This window comes from Phoenix dactylifera, chromosome 10 (genome assembly GCF_051530095.1).
Source record: "Phoenix dactylifera cultivar Ajwa chromosome 10, Ajwa_hap1_PhDact_Kaust_v1.1, whole genome shotgun sequence".
Taxonomy (NCBI): Eukaryota; Viridiplantae; Streptophyta; class Magnoliopsida; order Arecales; family Arecaceae; genus Phoenix; species Phoenix dactylifera.
Window position 1 is genome coordinate 13,225,812 of NC_143199.1, and position 24,888 is coordinate 13,250,699.

The following is a 24,888-nucleotide window of genomic DNA, read 5'->3' on the forward strand; positions in this document are numbered from 1 at the left end:
TAACTCCATCCAACTTCCTCTTCCCAGCATTTTAAAGAAGCCTCCTCCTGCATTCAAGTCGACCAGACATTCCAGAGGAGACTCAAAGTTCAAGAAGCCCTACTCTACTCCAACTCAAAAGTGTTTGAGGGCTCTTAACTTCTCTCTAGTTTATATTGTAGCAAATCTGCTTTTTAAGAAGCTCAGTTTTTCTGTTTGTTTCTTATTCTTTCCATATTGTCTTTGCTTGGTTCAATCGGGGGATTGAATCAAGGGTGTAGAGGTTGGTTGGTGAGCCGAGTGTAAAACCAACGTGTAAGGGTTCGATTGTGATCCCGGAAAAACAATCGGGGTGGTTCTAGTCGGTGAGCCAGGGAAAACCGACCGAGTTCGTTGTGAGCTCGTAAAACAACAAGTTTGGTTGTGAGCTTGTAAAACAACCGGCTGTAATCCAAGGGGTTATAGTGAATTCCCAAGTGAGACTTGAGGAGTGGACGTAGGAGCAAGGGTTAGCTCCGAACCACTATAAAAGCCTTGTGTTTGTGATTGTTTGTCTCTTTCTTTTACTCTCATTTCATTCACAGCACATAGCAATTAATTAACCATCTTGGTAAAGCATTAATTAGTCATCCACAACGTTTTAATTGCAAAATTATTTTAAAACCCAATTCACCCCCCCTCTTGGGTTGTCTATTTAGGCAACACATGAGCTTACAAAGGCTTGGAGGTATGCTCACGATCATCCTAAAGAGTTAATCTTAGATGATCCATCTCAACCTGTTAGAACTAGAGCCTCTCTTAGAAACTTAAATAATCATCTTGCATTTGTTTCACATGTAGAACTTAAAAACATTGAAGAAGCTGAAAGTGATGTAAATTGGATAAATGCTATGCAAGAGAAACTTAACCAATTTACAAGCAACAAAGTATGGAACTTAGTTGAAAGACCCTCTGAATACTCAATAATTGGAACTAAATGGATATACAAAAATAAACTTGATGAAAATGGAGTTGGGGTTAGGAACAAGGCTAGACTAGTAGCAAAGGGCTATAATCAAGAAGAAGGTATAGACTTTGATGAGACTTTTGCTCCTGTGGCTAGACTTGAGGCAATTAGATTGTTACTAGCATTTGCATGTTATAAAGATTTTAAATTATTTCAAATGGATGTAAAAAGTATTTTCTTGAATGGGTATATTAATGAGAAGGTTTATGTAAAACAACCTCCTGGTTTTGAAAATCATCAATACCCCAATCATGTATATAAATTAAATAAAACACTTTATGGTCTAAAACAAGCCTCTAGAGCATGCTATGAAAGATTTAGCAAATTTCTATTAGACCATGAATTTTCTAGAGGGAATGTAGACACAACCCTATTTTTGAAGAAGAAAAATAAAGATATGTTAGTAGTGCAGATTTATGTAGATGATATAATTTTCGGTGCCACTAACAATCATCTTTGAGAAAAGTTTGCTGAATTAATGCAAAGTAAATTTGAGATGAGCATGATGGAAGAATTGAACTACTTTCTCGAACTTCAAATCAAACAATCTAAGGAAGGGATCTTCATCAATCAAGCTAAGTATATCAAGGAGATGCTCAAAAAGTTTGATATGGATGGAAACAAGTCAATCAGCACACCCATGAGCTCATCATACAAACTAGACAAAAATGAATCAGGCAAGTCAGTAGATCAAAAGCTGTATAGAGGTATGATTGGATCACTATTATATCTTACGGCAAGTAGACCTGATATCATGTTTAGTGTTTGCATGTGTGCTAGATATCAATCTAATCTTAAGGAATCACACCTAATTGCAGTTAAAAGAATTTTTAAGTATCTAATAGGAACAAAAAATATTGGCTTATAGTATTCTAAAGAATCAAGCATAAACTTAGTAGGGTACACTGATTCTGACTTCGCTGGTTGTAAACTTGATAGAAAAAGCACCAGCGGATCATGTCAATTCTTAGAAGAAAACTTAATTTCATGGTATACTAAGAAACAAAACTCGGTTGCATTATCTACGGCGGAAGCCGAATATGTTGCTGCCGGGAGTTGTTGTGCTCAAATTTTGTGGATCAAGCAACAACTTGAAGATTATGGCATTAAACAAGATAAGATTCTCATAAATTGTGATAATACAAGTGCCATAAATCTAACTAAAAATTCAATTCAGCACTCAAGAACTAAACATATTGAGAAAAGACATCACTTCATAAGAGATCATGTATTAAATGGTGATGTGATGCTTGAATTTGTTTGTACTGATGATCAACTTGCTGAATCTTCACAAAACCATTAAGTGAAGATCAATTTTCTACTCTTAGAAGAGGGTTAGGAGTGATTGACCCATTCATTTGATTATATCCCTTCATTCATTTATTTTGATCATTAATTTACGATTGATATAGTATTCCACGTCTATGATCATCAAATCATTCTTTGAGATTTAAAGATTACCATATCCCTCTTTTGGCACGGTAATAACTAAGATTTTGGTTATGTGTCAGAGTTAGAGTCGACTCGAATGAATGTAAGAGTCGACTCGTAGGCGAGTCGACTCACGCATATTTCGGAGTCAACTCGAGGTCGAGTCGGCTCGCGCCTTACCGGAGTCGACTCGAGGTCGGGAATTCAACTTTTAACCCTAATCAAAATGTTTTTCCCCACTTCTATTTCGGCCACCACTGTTCATAAAAGCCCTAGAGTCGTCTCCTACCTTGTCCCCGACCCATTTTCTTGTCGTTTTTCCCGTATTTTCTCCCTTTCTTCTTATCTTTCCTTCAGATTTAGGTCAAAAATGCCTAGGAAAGCTGTTTTCCCGAGCCGGAAGAGACCTCTCCCCGCGAGCGGCACCGAGAGACGGTACAAGGCGCGGAACGAACCCATGAGGCCACCACCTCCGGTTCTATCTCGGCCTAGGTCGGTTCCCTCACGTTCGTGCGCTGGGAGGGTTGTCTCTACCGGGAGAAAAGTCAACTTTGACTTCCTCTCCCGGGAAGGGTTCACCTTAGGGCATCATCTTAGGGCCCAAAGTCTAGAGTATTTTTGTTCTCTTGACCTCCCTACCTACCCAAGGCTAGTTAGAAAATTCTATTGGACCGTCACATGGGGTTGCGGTGGTATTCAAGGGACAGTAGCAAATGTTCCTATTTTTGTCTCGGAGGATCTCATTGCTCGAGTCCTCCACCTCTCCCGAGAGGTGATTGCTCCCACTCATCCAGCTGATAGGACAGAGGCCCTTACGGCCATTCTAGGGAGACCACCCCAATCTCCTATAGAGGAGGTGTTTGCAAATCAGCTTTCAGCTAAAATGCGACTCCTCCTGAGCATCATATTTAGAACTTTTTTTCCTAAGACTGGTAGGTTTGACTTTATTTCAGAAAAAGACCTAGCCCTGATGTTCAACATCTTACATGACATTCCCCTAAACTTCCCCAAACTTATCTATAGCTATATCTGTGAACCCCTAGACAAACCTAGGTTAAGTCTCCCCTATGGTATGCTTTTCACACTCATTTTAAGGGAGTTAGAAGTCCCTATACCTTAGGGAGAACCCTCTCGCTCCCTCAGACACACAGACCATATGGGTGAGGGGACTCTCCACCGAATGGGTTTCCACAAGGTGGAGGGTATTTGGGTTAGGAGGACATCCACATCTACACCATCTGACCCCACTACTCATCACTCACCTATCTCTGACCATGACCAGGACCACTCCACAGATCCTTCCACCTTCCCATCCACATCTGGTCCTTCATTCCCTGCTGAGCCATCTACTTCAGCTGGACCCTCTACAGTGCCACCACCTCAGCAGCCCCTAGAGATCAGGATTAGCCCTGAGCAGCTCCGGGAGTTGAGAGATGATATAGTGAGGGAGCTGAGAGGTACATCCAGTGCACCCTCCACTGACCTCACTCCCTCCACAGTAGCAGTTTCCATGATGGTAGCTGAAGTAAAGGAGGAGTTGTCAAGTCTGAGGAGTCTAGTTCAGGGTCAGTTATTGACCCCCTAATGGATTTTGATGAATACAAAATACTAGAGTATAATTCCCTTTATATTAACAATTTACTTGAGCATTTCAGGTGTTTAACTAAGAATATTGTTAAGAATTGTCAAGGCATGTTCCCATATTTTTCGGAGGATTTATTGAAGATTTTTGAGATGAAGAAAACAGATCAGGGGCAGCCGAGACGTCTCCGGTTTATTCCAGAGATGTCTCTGGCACGTAGAGAAGAAACTGGCACGTCTGGAGACGTCCCCGGCACCTACCGAGACGTCTCGCAGGGTCGGAGTCGACTCCCAGCTTTTCGGAGCCGACTCTCTCAGAGACGGCAGAAAGGCCGATTTCAAGGGATGCGCGCGAGTCGTCTCTGAAGGACGCGGAGTCGACTCTCTCAGGGATTCCAGAGGACTTCGTTTTTCGTTGAGAAAACATCGGAGTCATCCCCGACGTCGCGGAGTCGTCCCCACGCATAAAGCACAAAAATCCCGAGACGTCCCCCGAGGCACGCGAGCCGACTCTCTCAAAAAAACAGAAAAACAAGAAATCGAGCTGTTCTTCTTCGGAGTCATCCCCAGAAAGCGCCGAGTCGACTCCAACATCGTCAAAAGATTTTTTATACAGTCGAGACGTCTCTCGTTCAAGCGGAGACATCTCCGGAACGCCTGGGACGCGACTGACACACTTTTGCAGGTTTGTTTGAAATTCAAACGGCTATATTTTTGTGTCTAACGGATCTATTGCTCGTAGGAGTATAAAAAGGAGCTTTTAAGTGCCTTTAAAAAACCTCTCACCAACCAAACATAAGATTATTCAAGAGAGAAGAAAGAAAAAGGTTTGCAAGGGAGTTGGTGCTTTCAAGAGGAGAAATCAAGAGCATTCAAGTCTTCTTCATCTGATTTCGTGCTCATCTACTCACTCTCACTCGGCAATCAAAGCTCGCATTTAAGCCAACGTGATCCACATCGGAAGAACCACCATCATCCACGCTTTTCAACGGCAAAGAGGGTTCTTCGGTTTTGTTGTTCTTCATCGTTTTATTTGCTTTCAAAGAAGCTTTTAAATTCTTGTAATACACTTGAATATTGTGCTTGTTCCAGTCAAGGAACTTGGAACAAGGGTTAGGCGTCCCAAGCCTAGGTTAAATTGGGAGATTGTAGGGTTCGTTGTTAGCCCGGGGTAAAACAACGAGTTGGGTAGTTCACTCGAAAAACTACCGAACTGTAATCGCTGATTATAGTGAAAAATTTCCAAAGGTATTTGGAGAGTGGATGTAGGAGCAGTGGAAGCTCCGAACCACTATAAACCTTTGCGTTTGCGATTGACTGTGCTTACAACTTTAATTTTACTTTTGCACATACACTTGTGTGCTTTGTTTAATCAGACAAAAAGTTTTAAAACACCCAATTCACCCCCCTCTTGGGTGACCATCTCTGGGCAACAAGTGGTATCAGAGCAGGTGCTCTGTGTATTCTTGAAGACCTAACCGTCTTTGCCAAAGATCAAGATGGCAACACCCTTCAATAATGTTCCTACTGAGGGGCAGGCTACCAATAGACCTCCACTCTTCAATGGGACAAATTATTCCTATTGAAAAACTAGAATGAGAATTTTTATTCAAGCACAAGATTATGCCTTGTGGAGGGTTATAATCAAAGGACCACACGAACCATCTCTCACAGTTAATGGCGTTCAGGTTCCCAAACCTGAGGAGGATTGGGATGAGATTGATAATAAGATGGTTCAACTCAATGCTAGAGCCATGAATTCATTGTTTTGTGCTCTAGATGTAAATGAGTTTAATAGAGTCTCCGCCTGTAGTTCCGCCAAGAAAATATGGGATAGGCTTGAAGTTACCCACGAGGGTACTAATCAAGTCAAGGAGTCTAAAATGAACATTCTAGTTCACAAATATGAATTATTTAAGATGGAACCCAACGAAACTATTTCATGCATGTTCACACGCTTCACTGATATAATAAATGGTCTAAAGAGTTTGGGTAAATCTTACACTAACTCAAAACTTGTGAGAAAAATTCTCAGGTCCTTGCCAAAAGTTTGGGAAGCGAAGGTCACGACGATCGTAGAAGCCAAAGACCTCAACACCTTGGCACTTGAAGAACTATTGGGCTCATTGATGATGCATGAGCTCATAATGAGGCAACATGAAGAAGAAGTGCCGAAGAAGAAGACAATCACCCTCAAGGCTACTTCAAGTGTTTGTGAAGAAGAAAGCAGTGAAAGTGAAGAAGAAAGTGAAGATGAAGACTTGGGCTTAATAGTAAGGAAGTTCCAAAAATTCATAAGAAGAAAGAAGGCCTTCCCAAGAAAGAAGTTTGGAGGGAGAAATGATTGGAAAAAGGAAAAAGAAAAAGAAAGAGACCCAATCATATGTTATGATTGCAAGAGACCGGGACACATCCGCTCCGAATGCCCTCAACAGAAGAGGCACTATGGAAAGAAGAAGAAGAAGGCGTTGAAAGCGACTTGGGATGATAGTGACACATCCTCCTCAATAGTAATACTTCACTTGCACAAAATGTTGAATCCCTTAAAAATGATAAGGAAGAATTAGCTAAAGAAAATTTGGACCTTAAAGATGAGCTACACAAGTATAAACCAATTGTGCAGAAATTTACACATAGCTCAAAAAAATTAAATCTTATCCTATCCAATCAAAGAGCTGTTTTTAATAAAGCCGGATTAGGATACAAAACTAGCAAACAACAAAAATATCTAAAGAACTTTTTTGTAAAAGCAAAAGATGTCAAAACTGAAAAACCTACATGCTTTTATTGTGAAAAAAGTGGACATAAAGCTTATTCTTGCATTCAAAGAAAGATTCAAACTAATAAGAACACACATGTAAAGGGTAAAAACACAACCAAAATGTGGGTGCCTAACGGAACCAACTACACTAACCAAGAAGGACCCAAGAAAACTTGGGTACCTAAGAGCTTCACATGATCATTTTACAGGTATGCCTTGCAGCCGGGAGCAAAAAGAGAACGTGGTATCTTGATAGCGGTTGCTCAAGGCATATGACCGGTGACAAGAGCCTTTTCGTCACCTTGAAATCAAAAGAAGGAGGAGTAGTCACATTTGGAGACAATGTTAAAGGTCAAATCATTGGCGTTGGTAAAATCTCCATATCATCCTCCTCATTTATTGACAATGTATTGTTAGTTAATGGATTAAAACATAATTTATTAAGTATAAGTCAATTTTGTGACAAGGGCTTTAAAGTGTCATTTGAATCTTCCCTATGCATAATTAGTAGTCCAATTGACAATGAGATCATACTTATGGGACATAGGCGTGGAAATGTTTACATGGTAGATCTTGATGATCTCACCATGAAGGATGGCCAATGTCTTGTAGCCATGGATGCCAAGGTCAATGAGACAAGCTGGTTATGGCATCGTAGGTTAGGGCATGCTAGCATGGATTTAATTTCTAAATTGATTACAAAAGATCTAGTCAAAGGACTACCAAAAATAGACTTTGAAAAGAACAAAATTTGTGCTGCATGTCAACTAGGGAAACAAACAAGAAGCTCCTTCAAATCTAAGAACATAGTCTCAACATCAAAACCCTTAGAACTAATTCACATGGATTTATTTGGACCCATTAGAATTGCTAGTCTAGGGGGTAAGAAGTTTGGTCTTGTAATTGTTGATGACTTTTCACGTTTTACATGGGTCTCATTTCTTGCCCACAAAGATGAGTCCTTTTCCGCTTTTATCAAGTTTCATAATAGGATTTCGAATGAACTTAATCTTAAACTAAAAGCAATTAGGAGTGATCATAGTACCGAGTTTGAAAATCAGCATTTTGAAAAATTTTGTGAAGAAAACGGTATCAATCACAATTTTTCGGCCCCTAGGACACCCCAACAAAATGGGGTGGTAGAAAGGAAGAATCGCACACTAGCAGATATGGCTCGTACCATGTTGTGCGAATCGAATCTACCAAAGTATTTTTGGGCTGAAGCAATCAATACTGCCTGCCATATTTTAAACCGTGCTTTAGTTAGATCTATCTTAAAGAAAACACCTTATGAGTTGTTGAAAAATAAGAAGCCCAATATAAGTTATTTTCATGTTTTCGGTTGTCGCTGCTTTATTTTAAATAATGGAAAGGACAATCTAAGTAAGTTTAGTGCTAAATCAGATGAGGGGATCTTTTTAGGTTATTCCTCATCTAGTAGAGCATACAGGGTCTTCAACAAGAGAACTCTCGTTGTTGAAGAATCCATTCATGTTGTTTTTGATGAAGCTAATGGAGATTCTTCTAGAAAAGAAGAAGATGGTGATGCAGGTATACTTGAAGACAGAATGAAGGAATTCTCCATACAAGACAAACAACATGAGGATGAAATCAAAGAAGTTACAATTCAGGAAGATGAAGAAGATCAACCCCCAGCGAGAAATCAAGATCTTCCTAGGGAATGGAGGTATGCACATGGTCATCCAAGGGATCTAATCCTTGGTGACCCTTCACAAGGGGTAAGGACAAGATCCTCTTTAAGAAACACTAGTAATTATCTTGCTTTCGTTTCACAGATAGAGCCTAAATCACTAGAAGAAGTCGAAAAAGATGAAAATTGGATAAATGCTATGCAAGAGGAATTAAACCAATTTGAAAGAAATCAAGTTTGGACACTAATGAAAAGACCCCCAAATGTTTCAATTATAGGCACCAAGTGGGTATATAGAAATAAACTAGATGAAGATGGAATAGTAATAAGAAACAAAGCTAGGCTAGTAGCCAAAGGCTACAATCAGGAGGAAGGCATAGATTTTGATGAAACTTTTGCTCCTGTTGCCAGGTTAGAGGCTATTAGACTACTTTTGGCATATGCATGCTTCATGGATTTCAAACCCTATCAAATGGATGTAAAAAGTGCTTTTTTAAATGGTTATATAACGGAGGAAGTTTATGTAGAACAACCTCCAGATTTTGAAAACCACTTACATCCAGATTATGTTTTTAAATTGCATAAGGCATTGTATGGACTTAAGCAAGCCCCTAGGGCGTGGTATGAAAGATTAAGTAATTTCCTAATTGAAAATAAGTTTAAAAGAGGAAATGTAGACAAAACACTCTTCATTAAAAGAAAAGGGAATGACTTATTGCTTGTGCAAATTTATGTGGATGATATAATTTTTGGTGCTACTAATGATAGTCTTTGTCAAGAATTTGCTAAGCTTATGCAGGGAGAATTTGAAATGATGGGTGAGCTCAACTTCTTCCTTGGGCTACAAATAAAACAATCAGAGGTAGGCATCTTCATCAGTCAGTCCAAATACATCAAGAAAATGTTGAAGAAGTTCAAGATGAAGGATGCAAAGGAAATCAGCACACCCATGGGCTCAAGGCTCAAGTTGCAAGCTTGACAAAGATGAAAAAGGTAAAAGTGTAGACTGCAAATTGTACAGAGGTATGATAGGATCTTTACTTTACCTTACTGTTAGTAGACCAGACATATTATTCAGTGTTTGCATGTGTGCTAGATACCAAGCATGTCCTAAGGAATCACACTTGCAAGCTGTTAAAAGAATATTCAAATAGCTAGTAGGGACATCTAATGCAGGTTTATGGTATTCTAAACAATCTGATTTAAATTTAATTGCTTATTTCGATGCTGATTTTGCCGGGTGCAAACTCGACAGAAAAAGCACAAGTGGCACCTGTCAGTTCTTGGGTGCTAACTTGGTTTCTTGGTTTAGCAAGAAACAGAATTCATTTGCCTTGTCCACAGCTGAGGCTGAGTACATTGCAGCCGGAAGCTGTTGTGCCCAAGTTCTTTGGATTAAGCAACAACTTGAAGATTTTGGTATCAAAATGGACAACATTCCAATTAGATGTCATAATACAAGTGCAATTAATTTAACAAAAAATTCTGTCCAACACTCTAAATCAAAACACATAGAGATTAGGCATCACTTTATAAGGGATCATGTGCTGAAAAATGATGTATTGATTGAGTATGTATGCACTGAAAATCAATTGGCCGATATCTTTACGAAGCCCCTTTGCAAAGATAGGTTCAACTTTTTAAGGAATGCCTTGTGCTTGTATGATCCTAACAAGTAGATTGAATTTGTAATGCAAGCATGACTCGATTTCAACACTATAGTTTAAATGATTTAACTCCTCAAACATATGCAATGCCTTGAATGCTCTAGAGATAAACATGAATGCTACTCAAACTAATGATACACTTCAAGGTCACATATAGGAAACCAAGTGCCTAATGAGTAAAAATATGAATTTATCAAATTAGATGACGAATTGTTTGACTTTCCGGAGGATGGTCATCCCCCTTTGGACTCTTCATAGAGATATTTTCAGAGCCTATTCCATAGGCATTCGAAATTTGGTCAAACATTCCTCATTTCAATATTGATAATTCAAAAAATCATTGTCAAGCTTTTATAGGATGTATTATTAAAGGGAAGGATCACAAGCAAGGTCACTTTATATTCACCAAGAGAAATCAAACTGATCATTAAGGTTGAATAAAACGAATTGGGAAAAGATTGGGAACCTTCTGAAATTTTTCAGTGCCGGAGACGTCTCTGGCAAATCATAGAGACGTCCCCCCGGCGAGACGTCTCGCATTAGTCGCGGAGACGTCTCGGGGACAGAATGAATGTTTTTTAAATAGGCCGAAACAGCTCGAGCCGTCCCGAGCTGCTTTCCTTCATCCCCAACGAAACCCTAAACCCTAGCATCCATCTTCTCTCCACCACAAATCGAACCAAAATCACTCCCCATTTCCCTAGATTTTCGATCAATGGCACCTAAGAAAGCTAGGCGTAGTGGTGGGAGGCGTCCTAGGGTGGCAAATGACGAGGAACGGAGGGAAGAGTCCTCCGCGCCGTCTCCTCCGGTTGCTCCGCCAACCATGACTCCCTCCTGTGCGAATCGCACAGTGACAACAGGTAGGCACATAGATTTTCATTTCTTAGCGAGTGAGGGGTTCTCTATTGGAGAGAGACTCTGTGCCCAAGGTTGGGAACACCTATGTTCCCTAAACATGTCAACCTATCCCGGCCTAATGAGAGAAATGTTTAGTAATTTGGCCTTAGGGAGCTCGGGGTACACCGGATATGTCCGAGGCACATTGGTAGAAATCAATGAGGATATTTTATCTAGCTTGTTACAAATACCCAAGTATGGTGAGGCTCCGACCTCACATCCCGAAAGGGAGACTGCTTTAAACCTAATTTTAGGAAGAGAGGACTGCGGTCCTCTTGACATAGTTAAGTCCCAAGACCTCAATGCTGAAATGAGATTGCTCTTGAGCATAATTAACAGGGTCTTGTTCCCAAAAACCGGTCGCTTCGACTTCGTTTTGGAGCGAGATTTAGCCATTATGCACCACATCTTGCTAGGGATTTCCCTAAACCTCCCTAGGCTCATGTTGAACTACATCTCAATATGTCATAGGTATTCCAGATTTAGCATACCGTATGGGATGGTCTTCACCCTACTTTTCAAGCACTTTAAGGTTCCTATCCCTGAAAATGAGCCAGAGAAACCCTTGAGAAACACTGATTTCTACAATGAGAGCACACTACATAGGATGGAGTTTTACAAGAAAGACGGGGCTTGGGTTAAGGTCTGTAAAAGAAAATCCCAAACTGTAGAGCCTCAGATTCATCATCAGGAGCCTGTCCACCTCTCTCCTCCACATAGCCCTATACCCTTCACTGATCATATGGAGAGCTTTCCTGATGTACCTTCCAGCTTGGTTGGGCCATCCACTTCCATGCCTCCTCCTCCAGCTTGTGGATCGACGCTCTTGTCAGATGAGCAGATGCACACCCTAGCATCTATGATGTGCCAGCAGATGAGGGAAGAAATGAGATCAGTGATTTCTGCTGAGTTAGCTCCCATCCGCACCTCACATGAAGCACTCTTGGAAGAATTGAAAGAAATCAAAACTCAAATGGAAGCTATAGGGTCAGAATTGGTTTGTGTGGCATCAAACCAAACAAGAAGATCATGTGAGATACAGGCTGAATTGAAGATCATATCGGATGGTCTTCAAGAGCTGACGAGCCCTGAAGGCAATGTGGGCAGTGTGGCTGCCCAACTTAGAGGAAGGATTGACAGGGCAACCCATGAATTTGAAGCATTAGTGACAGCCCTCAATCAATCTCAGGGAGATAACTTTAGAAGTCTAATGGATGCAATAAATAGGTTTGTGGAGGCTGCTGCTGGGGCTATTGAGCGTGGTCGCCGGTGAGGCACATTTTGTGGACATCTAGGGTTCATCTTTTTGTAAAACCCTAGGCTTATATGAAACTCTTTCTTTTGTATTAGCAATCAATCCTTGTAATGGCTTCAAATGATTGTAATGCTATATGAATGTCATAACCCTTCTTTTTGAATCTTGGAGTATGTTTCTAATACTATGATGTGCCATGGAAATGCCATAACATACCTTGAATGTTCAAACTTGACAATGTGCAACCATTTCACTATTTTCCTAACTTGACAATGCATATGAAACAGGGGGAGCACAACTTGTAATAACTACATTTAAAAGGTCTGAAATGAATTCCAAAACAAAGGGGGAGTAAACTTCACCTTCCCAAGTCATTAAATATTTCATTGTAATATGAATGCTGAATTCTAATAGGCATCGCTTTTACGCACCTAAGGGAAATTTGTCCCCTTCATTGTTGATGACAAAAAGGGGGAGTAGAACCAATATGCAATATGGAATGCTAAATGCAAAAATGCAAAATTTACACTCACACTTGAAAGTTTAATTAGAATCATGCTAAATGCAAAAATGCAAAATTGACACTCATACTTGAAAGTTTAATTAGAATCAACAAAATGAAAAGATAAAATTGAAGAATATTGGCTTTAAGACAATTGCCCTTCTGGAAAAGAAAGGGGGAGTCAAAAGTATCATCAGTATTTCATTAATTTACACTTTAACTTGACTCAAATCTAAAAGTGATAGATGATATGCCAAAATTGCTCAAAGAGCTACTAAAATCAATACTTATGCATAAGGATAGAATTGACAGTTAACTATATTGAATTATGCATACTGTATCTAGCTATAACCAAAGAACAATACTTGTACATCTGATCAAATACTGTGTATATGTTTAATTTTAAATTTTGCATATACTCAGTGTTTTATCATCATCAAAAAGGGAGAGATTGTTGACCCCCTAATGGATTTTGATGAATACAAAACACTAGAGTATAATTCCCTTTATATTAACAATTTACTTGAGCATTTTAGGTGTTTAACTAAGAATATTGTTAAGAATTGTCAAGGCATGTTTCCATATTTTTCGGAGGATTTATTGAAGATTTTTGAGATGAAGAAAACAGATCAGGGGCAGCCGAGACGTCTCCGGTTAGTTCGAGAGACGTCTCTGGCACGTAGAGAAGAAACTGGCACGTTTGGAGACATCCCCAGCACCTACCGAGGCGTCTCACAGGGTCGGAGTCGACTCCCGGCTTTCCGGAGCCGACTCTTTCATAGACGGCAGAAAGGCCGATTTCAAGGGATGCGCGCGAGTCATCTCTGAAGGACGCGGAGTCGACTCTCTCAGGGATTCCAGAGGACTTGGTTTTTTGTTGAGAAAATGTCAGAGTCGTCCCCACGCATAAAGCACAAAAATTCCGAGATGTCCCCCGAGGCACGCGAGCCGACTCTCTCAGAAAAACAGAAAAACAAGAAATCGAGCTGTTCTTCTTCGGAGTCGTCCCCAGAAAGCGCCGAGTCGACTCCAACATCATCAAAAGATTTTTTATACAGCCGAGACATCTCTCGTTCAAGCGGAGACATCTCCGGAATGCCTGGGACGCGACTGATACACTTTTGCAGGTTTGTTTGAAATTCAAACGGCTATATTTTTGTGTCTAACGGATCTATTGCTCGTAGGAGTATAAAAAGGAGCTTTTAAGTGCCTTTAAAAAACCTCTCACCAACCAAACATAAGATTATTCAAGAGAGAAGAAAGAAAAAGGTTTTCAAGGGAGTTGGTGCTTTCAAGAGGAGAAATCAAGAGCATTCAAGTCTTCTTCATCTGATTTCGTGCTCATCTACTCACTCCCACTCGGCAATCAAAGCTCGCATTTAAGCCAACGTGATCCACATCGGAAGAACCACCATCATCCACGCTTTTCAACGGCAAAGAGGGTTCTTCCGGTTTTGTTGTTCTTCATTGTTTTATTTGCTTTCAAAGAAGCTTTTAAATTCTTGTAATACACTTGAATATTGTGCTTGTTCCAGTCAAGGGACTTGGAACAAGGGTTAGGCGTCCCAAGCCTAGGTTAAATTGGGGGATTGTATGGTTCGTTGTTAGCCCGGGGTAAAACAACGAGTTGGGTAGTTCACTCGAAAAACTACCGGACTGTAATCGCTGATTATAGTGAAAAATTCCCAAAGGTGTTTGGGGAGTGGATGTAGGAGCAGTGGAAGCTCCGAACCACTATAAACCTTTGCGTTTGCGATTGACTGTGCTTACAACTTTAATTTTACTTTTGCACATACACTTGTGTGCTTTGTTTAATCAGACAAAAAGTTTTAAAACACCCAATTCACCCCCCTCTTGGGTGACCATCTCTGGGCAACATCAGTACTTGAGCCTTACAGCTATTAAGGAAGACACGAGGCAAATGCGAGACAATATTAGATCCGAGCTGCTAAGGCAAAGTTAAGGTGCAGAAAGGCTTGCAAATGTATTGATAGACAAGCTTGACACAATCAATGAAAGTGTGACCCAACTGACCCAGACACACGCTATGGCGACCTCAGAGATTATTGCACAACTAGGGAATGTGTCTGAAGGAATAAGCTTGGTTATGCAGGCTCATCGGCGAAGCATGGGCGCATCATCCTCTTCTGCTAGATGTCCTTAGATTTGTACTTTTATGTAATCATTTAAAGTCCTTTTAGACTTTCCATCATGTACTCAAATTTTGTAATCAATGAACTGAAGTCATTTTCTGAAACATTGAGCATTGTGTCTTTTGTGTTATGACTTTGTATGTTATGTGCTTCTACATTGATTCTTTGATACTTCACCTTTTTGCTATGATGACAAAAAAGGGGGAGAAAATATGATACATTGAATGTAAAAGAAATCTCTAAACAAGAATTTTTTTAAAAGCATTATATGATTTGTCTTTGTGGATTCGATACCTCGAGGCTCATTATCTTTCTGTTGGGGCTCCTCAAGGAGTAATCTCCAGAATCTATTCAAGGGATATTCGGAGATTAGTTGAATCATATTCAAGAACAAATCATCAGATTTTTCCTACTATAATTAAGAATTTCAGGTTTAAAACATTAAATGAAAATTCAGAAAACTCGAGCAAAATTCAAACAAAATTGAATGCACATGTTGAAGGGGAGAATATGAAATTCTAAGAAAGCAAATTCATTAAAAATATATAAGCCAAATAATTGATTGCATGATTTGAAGGCTTATATAATTTCAAATGAAAGGGAGAGCTTTAATTTCAAAGTATACTGACTCATACCTTTCAATTTTGGATACACTAAATGATTAGACATTTGAATTCATTTCGAAACTTTATTACAATTCACTTCTTGATTGAGCAATTCATTTTACAAATACTCAATGTTTTGTCATCATCAAAAAGGGAAAGATTGTGGAGTGATTGAGTAAACCCCTATTTGATTTTGATGAGCTCAAAGCATTTGAGTATATTTTATGTTGTACTAATGAATTCAATCTAGTGTTTCAGGCAAATATTTGTGTATTTCTAATTAAGTGAGCTTTGGTTCAAAGTAATTTGAATAAGTATTGGACTCAATATGAACCAAAGTCTGAATCCTGAGTCGACTCCGTAAGATTACGAGTCGACTCCGAGTGGTTTAGAGTTTCTGGCACGAGCTCGAGTCGACTCCGATACTCTACGAGTCGACTCCGACTGAGAACAGAAAGAAAGACAGAAAGATGGGTTTCATACCCTGTCAGCGAGTCGACTCCAAAAGGCTTCGAGTCGACTCCGATGCTTGTCGAGTCGACTTTCGACAGTTCCGAGTCGACTCCAAAGGGTAACAAACAGAAAGACAGAACGATGGATTTTAGACCCTGTTACCGAGTCGACTTCAGAAGGATGCGAGTCGACTCCGACGTTTGGCGAGTCGACTCCGACGTTTGGCGAGTCGACTCCTAATTATGCTCGAGTCGACTTCCAGAGGAAAGCAGACTGAAAGGCAGAGAACCAACCTAGGAAACCTCGTGAACGAGTCGACTCCAAGAATTCCAGAGTCGACCCCCAAGTCAGCCGAGTCGACTCCAACAGAGTGCGAGTCGACTTCGAGGCAGATCAGTTCAATAGACAGAGAATCAGCTTTTCGGACTCTGAGAGCGAGTCATCTTCCAAAGATCTCGAGTCGCCTCCCAAGACAGCCGAGTCGACTCCAAGAGAACCCGAGTCGACTCGAGGAAGAAAAATAGATAGATGGATTTCTGAAATCCTGAGAACGAGCCGTCTTCTAAGTGCCGAGTCATCTCCAGATGTTGGCGAGTCGACTTCAGATTTGGTCCGAGTCGACTCTAGGACGGGACAAGCACTTTAATTCAAATCCTGAACAATGGGCGAGTCGTCTCCAGTAAAGCATGAGTCGACTCCAGCAACAGTTGAGTCGACTCCAATCCCAACGGATACATTGTCAGGATGTGCAGACGGGACAGAACAGCTATGAATCAGTCTCTAATGGCTATTTTTCAAATGAAACTACTTAAATAGACAGAGTGAACAGTAGTAGAGATGTAGAGAGCTATTCCATCTAAGCATTAAAGCATTTCAACCACCAAGAGCTTCCGTTGAGTAAATCCAAGAAAAAGAAGAAAAAAGTGTATTCAACTTAAATCTGAAAGTGCTTCCTTCGCATTCAAGGCTCTACTACTGTCCTCCGTCATTCGGCACATTCAAGAGGAGACTCAAAAATCGAGAAGCGCCCACTTCCTCATCTAAAATCTGTTTGAGGGCTTCTAACTCTACTTTGCTTATATTGTTCTCACACTTGCCTTTTTAGAAGCTTTCTTTGTGAACTCCCAACCTTTGTTTTTCTTACTTGATTCAATCAAGGGTTGTAAGGTTTGTTGGTGAGCCAAAGATAAAACCAACGGTGTAAGGTTGTGATTGGTAAATCGGAGAAAACCAACTGGGTTTGATTGTGAACCCGGAAAAACAATCAGGTGGTTCTAGTCGGTGAGCCTGTGAAAACTGATCGAGTTCGTTGTGATCTCGTGAAAACAACAAGTTGAGTTGTGAGCTTGTAAAACAACCGGCTGTAATCCTAAGGATTATAGTGAACTCCCAAGTGCGGCTTGGGGAGTGGACGTAGGAGCAAGAGTTGGCTCCAAACCACTATAAATTTTTCTGTGTTTGTATTGGTTGTTATCTCTTTCTCTCTCTTCACTCACTGCATCTAGTAAACTAACTAATTTGCTTGCAATAGATTTAGTTAATTACTCATTATATTTTTAATTGGTCAATATTTAATTAAAACCCAATTCACCCCCCCTCTTGGGTTGTTTTCTTGGGCAACACCCATCATAAGGTCTCCTGATTGGAGTCATCTTTTTGAAATCATGTGTGATGCATCTGATTATGCCATAGGTGTCATCTTGGGTCAGCAAGTGGGGAAGCTTCCCCATGTTATTCATTATGCGAGCAAAATCTTGAATGACACCCAACTCAACTATTCCACCACTGAAAAAGAATTGTTGGCGTTTGTTTTTGCTCTAGATAAATTTCATCCCTACCTGATAGGATCTAAGGTTCTTGTTTATTCTGATCATGCTGCTCTTAAGTACTTTCTCACGAAGAAGGATGCCAAGGCAAGGCTCATTCATTGGATCCTACTGCTCCAAGAATTTGATCTCGAAATTCGAGATAAAAAGGGATCTAAAAATGTAGTGGCTGACCACTTGTCCAGACTGATTGTTGAGTCATCTGCAGAATCCTTATCTGTATCCGAAACTTTCCTTGATGAACAACTAATGATGATTTTCCATACCAATGTTCCATGGTATGCTGACATAGTCAACTACCACGTTACTGAACAAATGCCCAGCTCTTGGACCAAGCAAGAGCAATTTCGCTTTCTAGCTCATGTGAAATGGTATTTTTGGGATGAACCACACTTATCAAATACTGTCTTGATCAGATCATCCGACGGTGTGTCCCTGAATACAAACAAAGGAAAGTCCTTTCCTTTTGTCATGACCATGCTTGTGGTGGTCATTTCAGTGGTAAAAAGATGGCTGCCAAGGTTTTGCAGCGCGGATTCTATGGGCCCACACTATTTCATGATTCACACAAGTATTGTAAAACATGTGACCGATGTCAAAGGCTAGGAAAAAATTCAAGAAAAAATGAGGTGCCCCTGAACTCGATCTTAATTGTAGAAATCTTTGATGTTTGGGGTATTGATTTTATGAATCCTTTTCCTATGTCGTTTGGGCACCAGTACATACTTCTTACTGTTGACTATGTGTCCACGTGGATTGAGGCTATCGTGTGTAAGACTAATGATCACAAAGTGGTGATCAAGTTTCTTAAGGAGTCTGTTTCGCTCGTTTTGGCACCCCTCATGCTATCATTAGTAATGGGGGGAAACATTTTTGCAATAGAATTTTCAAAGCCCTTGCTAGAAAGTACAACATTATCCACAAGGTCGGTACACTGTATCATCCACAAACGAGTGGACAAGTTGAGATTTCCAACAGGAAAATTAAGACCATCCTTGAGAAAACTGTCAATCTATCTCGAAAAGATTGGTCCCTTAGGTTAACGAATGCATTGTGGGCATATCGTACGTGCTGAGATACGCCCCGTTCGATGTGACGTTCGCAGCGGAATTCGAACGGGACGTCGTTCATCGTATGAACGTGCCTCGGATCGTAGAATTCAAAAATTTTTCTAGATCCAAATTCAGAAGATCTTTGAAGTCATTAGGGAGGAAAGAATAAGATCTGAGGAGGGTTGATTAAGATTCATAAAAATAAAACAAAAATCAAAAGTTATAAATTTGAAGATCTCATCTTCAAAAATTCTGCAGGTGTAGAACACTACAGCTTGATGATCTTTTTAGGTTCCTGGTTAAGCCGCACATATGTCCGGCCTCTACAGGTATCCACACGAATATCTAATCATCTCTGATAGGGACTTACCGGAGTGCTAGCTCCTTGCAAAGACCTCTCATGACTATCATGATATTGGAAGAAAAATCAACAACATACCTCTTTGAAGAAGAACCCTTTCTTCTTCAACCTTGCTCACAATGGAGGAAGATGAGGGATGAAGCTTTAAGCATGGATCTTCCTTGCCTTGCTCCCGTGGATGAAGAGGAAGACGAGGTCCCCTTGCTGCCGTGGAGAAGGAAGGAAGAAGAGAGGGCCTGAGGCGTGAAGGAAGAACCCTTTCTTCCTTGGCGAGTTGACCTCTTCTCTTCCCTTGCTTCTTCTTCTTTCTTTCAACACTTTGGAGAAGGAAGAGGAAGATATCCCTTGCTGCCGTGGGAGGAAGAGGAGATGCCTCTTGCTGCCGTGGGAAGGGAGAAGAAAAAAGAAAAGGAAGCGTGGAGAGGAAGAGAAGAGAATTGCTTCATAATGTCTCCCTTGCTACCCTTTTATAAATTAGGTTTAGGGCTTCTCCTAATCTTATAAGAAGTAATGGGATAATAACTCGCCCTTGGATTAATGCCAAGTGTCCAATCCTTGTGCTCATGGCGCCATCAAATAGATGTATGATATGTGTCCGCTTAATCAATTTTCTAATCACATTAAGTCTTGATCAATTTCCTAGATAAGCCTAATTCCTAATCAAATTAGAACTTAGGCTAACTCCTAATCACATTAGGATAATTAATTTAGGAGCATGCACCTACGACGCTATGTGGATTTTAAAGTCCGCATAGTGTGAACACAACTTAAGTCATATTCATCCTATGACGACATGTGGACTTTAAAATCCGCACAAATCCTGGTTTAATCAAATTGACCCAATCATTAACCCAAATCAATTTGGAAAGAAATTTGGCTCATTAAATCAGCCCAATTGCAATCAATTCCATTTAATTCTTCTTCCATTAACTCACTAACACTTAGTGGGTTAATTCAATCACCAATCATATTGATGATTGATTTCTATTGTGATTCCAAATCACAATTATGAGAGTCTAACTAATTAAATCCTCTATGTGTGTGATCCCGTAGGTTCTATTCTAACTGGTAATGAGACATATTGAGATCTCCACCTCAATATCACTGAAACTTCTTTCAGTGGACTGAAACAATTTCAGTTCTACTCTTAGGGTTCACTGATCACCAAGTGAATACCTTCGAGTCTCACAATCCACTAGTGATACCTAGCAGTATGTGGTGGCAACCCAGCAGAATGAAATATCTGAACCTCTAAGTATAGTTAACGTATGATATAGTCCCTCTATTATGGATCCTGACGTGACGGACGTTATGGATATCTCGTCAAACCCCATCGTCCGTTATATGTCAAATTTATACGACTTCCAGATCGAGATATGAAAAAAAAAAATTTCAAAGTACCTGGCTACGAATTTATCGAACTCAGTCTCATAAATCATATAGGATCAATCCCTAATCTCTCAAGATCGATAGATCCCTTCTAGATGCAACCCTCTTCCAAAATGAACCTACTGCAGCCAATCCGCACCACAAGGACCCAAATGGCTAGGGCCAAAGTTCACATGCTCGTCAAACTACAGTAACCTCACAGTGAATAGCTGAGATATCGCAGGTCAAAGGATCAGTCATAAAACTGCAGCATAAGTAGTCACTGATAAGTGGATAGACATCCATGTGACTACTTTCTTTGGTTACGCTCAGTACCTTGTTCTCTAATATGTACTCGCATAATCACTCCAATGTCTCTATATTATGGACTCGAGACTCGTCCATCTGATTAAGTGATCTGTGCACTAATCTCAGCGGATCAATCATCGTCCCTCATGATGGATCCATCGATCAGGAGCATTTAGAAATTAATCCCTAATGACACATGCCTCAAATTCTCAACTCCTCGATAATATGTGTCATAATCTATTAATTTCTTGGACGATTCATGGACACATACAAACATGAATTTAAAATAAATTGCCCAAACTTATTTATTAATAAGAGTCAAATTACAAATTTGTGCCCCATATTACAAATATACATCAGCCATGTTAACTTCTAGGGCATTCTTCTAACAATCTTCCACTTGCACTAAAGCCAATCAGACATGTATTTAAGTCCCATTTTCTCAAGATGGACTTTTAATTTCTTCTGACTCAGCTCTTTAGTGAATGGGTCCACCATGTTATCAGTGGAGTCTACTCTCTGCACCTCTACATGCTTCTTTTCGAGGTAGTCGTGAATTAGATGAAATCGCCGCTCTATGTGCTTGGACTTTTGGTGAGACCTCGGCACCTTAGCCAGTGCTATGGCGCCGTTGTTGTCGCAGAAAAGAGTTATGGCATCTGATGATATGACCCCTAGATCTTCAATAAACTTCTTGTACCAGAACACTTTCTTCGCAGCATCCGATGTAGCAATGTACTCTTCTTCCATGATAGAATCTGCAATAATCGGTTGCTTGGAAATCTTCCAATTTACCGATCCTCCATTGCATAAGAATACATATCCTGATGTAGACTTTCTATCATCAGGGTCAGTCATGAAGTCTGAATCAGTATATCCTTCTACCTTTAACTTTGTGCCTCCCCCAAAGTCTAAAAATATATCCTTAGTCCTTCTCAAATACTTAATGATATTTTTCACAGCTCTCCAGTGCTCTTCGCCTCGATTTGACTGATATCTGCTCGTGACACTCACAGCATGTGCTATATCAGGTCGAGTACATAGCATGGCATACATGAGGCTCCCTATTGCCGATGCATAAGGGATCCTACTCATGCGCTGAATCTCTTCAGATATTTTGAGGCACATCTTTTTAGAGAGATTTATCCCATGTCTTAGGGGTAACAATCCCCTCTTAGAGTTTTCCATGCTGAACCTCTTCAGCACTTCCTCTATATACATTTTCTATGATAGGCCAAGCATTCTCTTAGATCTATCTTTATAGACCTTAATCCCCAAAATATAAGATGCTTCACCTAGGTTTTTCATGGAGAACTTCTTAGACAACCATAACTTGACCGATGTGAGCATGGGAATATCATTCCCAATCAGAAGTATATCATCCACGTACAATACGAGGAATACTATAGCTCTCCTACTGATCTTTTTGTACACACATGGTTCCTCTTCGTTCTTGATGAAATCAAATGATTTGATCACATCATCGAAACGAGTGTTCCAACTCCGAGATGCTTGCTTTAGTCCATAAATGGATCTTTGCAGCTTGCAGACCTTGTGATCACCATCACTGGAAGTGAAATCCTAAGGCTGTTCCATATAGATATCTTCCTCAAAATATCCATTAAGAAATGCAGTTTTCACATCAATCTGCCATATCTCATAATCATGATAAGCTGCAATGGCAAGCAACATTCGAATGGACTTCAGCATGGCTACCGATGAAAAGGTATCCTGATAGTCAATGCCTTTGCACTGACTATAACCTTTTGCCACCAACCTTGCCTTATAGGTCTCTACCTTGCCATCCGAACCTATTTTCCTTTTGTAGATCCATCTACACCTAATAGGTACTATACCTTCATGTGGATCTACTAAGGTCCATACTTCGTTGGAATGCATGGAGTCTATTTCTGACTTCATTGCATCCATCCATTTTTTGGAGTTGATATCTAACATCGCTTCGTTGTAGGTCTTGGGATCATCACTATGATCTCTTTCTCCCATGAGGAACTCTTTCTTTATTTCCTCTGCAAGCATACCTAAGTATCTTTCAGGAGGATAGGAGATCCTACTGGATCTACGAAGTGGACGAGGTTCTTCATGTATTGGCTCAATGTGAATAGGTTCACTAGGCTCAATTGCTCTTTGCTCTTCAGAAACTTTCTCTTCGAGCTCACTTTTTCTTCCACTGCCTCTATCAAGGATAAACTATTTTTTCAAGAAGATAGCATATTGGCTCACAAATACTTTGTGATCCTCTAGGATGTAAAAATTATATCCTAACGACTCTTTAGAATATCCAATGAAACGAGCACCAATTGTCCTAGCCTCTAACTTGTCTGCTTGTTGTCGCTTGACTTGGGCTGGACATCCCCAAATCTTGAGATAACCAAGACTTGGTTTCTTACCATGCCATATCTCATATGGTGTGGTTGAAACGGACTTAGAGAAAACTCTATTCAATATGTAGATAGCTGTAAGTAGGACATCTCCCTACAAGAATAAGGGTAAGTTAGTGAAGCTTATCATGGACCTGACCATATCCAATAGGATCCGATTCCTCCTTTCTGACACTCCGTTGAGTTGAGGTGTTCCAAGAGGTGTCCATTGTGAAACTATACCATTTTGTTTGAGATAATCGCGAAACTCTCCGTTGAATTCTTTGAACCTTTCAAATGCTTCAGATTTATATCTCATAAGATAGACATAACCATACCATGAGAAATCATCAGTAAAAGTAATAAAGTAGAAAAATTGACCTCTAGTCTACACATCGAATGGGCCACACACATCAGTATGTACTAGGGCAAGTATTTCAGTGGACCTCTCCTCGTGTCCTACAAAGGATAATTTGGCCATTTTTTCTTGAAGGGCAGGATTCACAAATCGGATATGACTTAGAAGTCAATGAACTCAAAAGCCCATGTTTCTCCAATTTTTAATTCTGTCTTCTCCTATATGACCAAGTCTGAGGTGCCACAAATACTTTTGATTTATCTCATCTCTAGATCTTTTAGATCCTATGGTACTCACTGTATGCTTAGATACGTTCACAGATACATCCATATGTAAATGATAGAGACCGTCAATCATAAAACCACATCCAAACAGTTTATTTCATAAATAAATGGAAACATAGTCTTTATTGAAATTGAATTCATAATGTTTCTGTGCTAGACAAGATACAGAAATAAGATTTCTGCTAGCACTAGGTACAAAATAACAATCTCTAAGTATCAAACTAAATCCTAACGGTAAATGCAAAGAAAATATGCCCATAGCAACAACAGCAACTCTTGCTCCATTGCCAACCCGTAGGATTACCGCACCTTCCGTAAGTCTTCTATTTTTCTTTAGACTTTGCATAGTAGTGCACAAGTGAACACTGCAACCAGAGTCTATAACCCAACTGGAAATAAAAGAATCATTAGATTAGTTTTAATAATGAGCATGTTAGACATACCTTCAGAAGGCGTGTCACCCTTCTTACTCTTTATACTTCCCATGTAGATAGGATAGTTTTTTTTCCAATGGCCATCCTCATTGCAATGGAAACACTTTCCTTTGGGTTCGGCCTTCTTCTTGGGAACTGCCTTCTTCAATTTTTTCTCGATCTTCTGTTTCTTCGCAGGCTTCTTCTTCTTCCTAGTAGACTTCCTCTTGGAAGTAGAAGCTAGCTCAGCAGCGAGAACTATGCCCTTTGAACCTTTCAAGGCCTCCTCAGTTGTCACCAACATATTCAACAATTCAAGCTTGGTGCATTCAATTTTATTTATATGGTAGTTTACAATAAACTACCCATATGAAGATGGCAATGATTGTAGGATCAAATCCGTTTGCAAATCCTTGTACATAGTCATGCCAAGATTCCTAAGCTCCTCAAGATCCTTGATCATGGTCAAGCCATGTTCATGGATGGACTGCCCATCACGCATCTTGGCTTTGAAGAGCCGCTTGGACACTTCAAACCTCGCTGCACGACTCTATTCACCATACAACTCTTGTAGGTGATCAAGTATGTCCTTAGC